The following is a 2,593-nucleotide window of genomic DNA, read 5'->3' as shown; positions in this document are numbered from 1 at the left end:
TAATCCTTTCAAAGAACCAGCTTCTTGTCCTATTGATTCTTTCTATAGTTTTTCGGTTTTCCATCTCATTTATTTCTGCTCTGATCTTTATTATTTCCCTTCTTTTGGTGACTGTAGGTTCCCTCTCCTGGTCTACTTCTATTTGTTGAAGGTGCTGTGTTAACGTGTTGATTTTGTCTCTTTCCTCTTTTTGGATGCGTGCATTTATCGCAATCAATTGACCTCTCAGGACTGCTTTCGCCGTGTCCCAAAGATTTTGGTATGTTGTGTTTTCATTCTCATTTGTTTCTAGGAACTGTGTGAATTCACGTTTAATTTCTTCTTTTACCCAATCGCTTTTCAGCAGGGTGTTGTTCAGTTTCCATGTATTCAACTTTATTGCTTTGGCCTTCTTGTTGTTGATTTCTAGTTTTATAGCATTGTGGTCTGAGAAGATGCTCTGTAGAATTTTGATGTTTGTGAATTTATGGAGGCTTGCTTTGTGGCCTAACACATGGTCAATTCTGGAAAATGTTCCATGCACACTGAAGAAGAATGTGTATTGTGCCGTTGTTGGATAAAATACTCTGTATATGTCTATGAGGTCAAGCTGGTTGATTGTATTGTCAAGTTCCTCTGTGGCATTGTCGAGTTTCTTTCTGGTTGTTCTATCCCTTTTCGAGAGTGGTGTGCTGAAATCTCCTACTATAATTGTGGATTTATCTATTTATTTCTTCAATTCTATTAAGGTTTGCTTCATGTGTCTTGGTGTTCTTTCATTGGGAGCATATATATTTATTATGGTTATGTCGTCTTGCTCAATTGACCCTTTGATCATGAGATAGTGTCCTTCTTTGTCTCGTATGCTGGTTTTTATCTTAAAGTCTACTTTGTCGGCTTGGTAATTTTTTTTCCATCCTTTGACTCTCAGTCTGTTTTTGTCCTTGTGTGTAAGGTGTGTCTCTTGCAAGCAGCATATTGATGGAATTTTTTTTTTTTTTATCCATTCTGCCACTCTTTGAACAAGACTATTTTTTAAAGGAGTACAGTACTCACAGGTTATATTCTTTATTTTATGAAAAACTGTGTGATTTAGTTAAAAGGTGACCTTGAAATCATTTTGGTTCAAGATTTAAAGGGTGTATTAGGCTGATAGCTTTGGGGGGCACAGCGGGGTGGTAGTGGTTCTCCAGGCTCAATCAGTATAGTAAGATAATTTGATTTCTGTTCCACATTTCTCTCTCATTCTGTCAGGACCCATCTATTGTGATCCTACTCAGAGTGGCCATTAGTGGTGGTCAAGCACCATCTAGTTCTTCTGGCTTCAGTGTAGATGAGACCATGTAAACTATTAGTCCTGTAAACTATTAGTACTGTGAACTACTTTCTTCTCTGACTCTTTTGTTTCTTTATAAGTAGAGACCAATAGTTGTATCTTACATCACTGCTCATAAAATTTAAGACCCCAGATATACTCACCAAACTAGGACATAGGACATAAACTTTGCAAATTATGTGATGCCAACTGACAAAGTTGTCCCACAAGACTATGATCCTAAGCCTTCAAATTCAGAAAACCACATTTGTAAGTTATTTGGTTCTATCTAAGAAGTATTCATAACTGTACCCCTATGTGGTTCATTATATATATGACTGTATATGCATGCATACAGTACCTGCATTTATATGAGTGAGCTTTAGAAAATTTGTGGAAAATTGAATTAAATGGTAATGGAATTTTCCCACGAACTTTATGAAGCATACTTTTATGATATAATATGTGTATAATATATGTGTATATTATAATATATATAATGTATAGATATACATAATGTATTATATATATATATATGTATCATATATATATGTGTGTATATTATAAAAATGGCATGATGGAGGTGTCAGACCACCTCATCTATCTTCACAAAGTGGGAAGACTCATCATCATCAACAGCCTAAGGGTGATTTCTCTCTAAGGATGACATAACCAGCCTTCCAATGGGGCTCTGTGTTTCTTTGCTGGGTTTCAAATTCATTCCAATGACCACACAGAACGTGCAGACAGTACTCACAGTCATGGGGTTTATTAGGAAAGTAACAGGTTATAGTTCAAGATCAGGACAGCCTCTTCTTCCCCTCTGCTACTGAGCTCTGCTTGGAACCCTCTTAGACAAGTGTCACAAAGATTTATAGCTCTGTCGGTAAGTGTCCAGAGGCACCCGACTCTGCTAGCATCCCAGAAGGCGCTCAGCTCTACCGCTGTTTCCTGTTGGTCTCCTGGTTCTGCTGCCACCGTTATTCTGCTGCTATTTCTCACTGTCTCTTATAACTTCCTGTGTCTAAGAGGTTCCCAGTGTAGAGATCCCATGTCCAAAGGATCGACTCCACTCCTCCTGTCTCTTCTTCTTGATGGTTGTAGGTCCCCTTTTTCACCTCTAGAAGACAGAGTGTAAGCTCAGCAGGATGGCAAAACTGACGAGTACCCTTTGCTGTTAAGTGCCGTTGAATTGATTCTGACCCATAGCGAACCTGTATAGGGTTTCTAGGGAGCAGTTGGTGAGCTTGAACCGCTGACCTTGCTGTTCAAACCGACTTTTCACTCCAGCACATTAAC

The sequence above is a fragment of the Chrysochloris asiatica genome, unplaced genomic scaffold (assembly GCF_000296735.1).
Source record: "Chrysochloris asiatica unplaced genomic scaffold, ChrAsi1.0 scaffold00180, whole genome shotgun sequence".
Classification (NCBI taxonomy): domain Eukaryota; kingdom Metazoa; phylum Chordata; class Mammalia; order Afrosoricida; family Chrysochloridae; genus Chrysochloris; species Chrysochloris asiatica.
Note: the sequence above shows the minus strand (reverse complement) of the source record.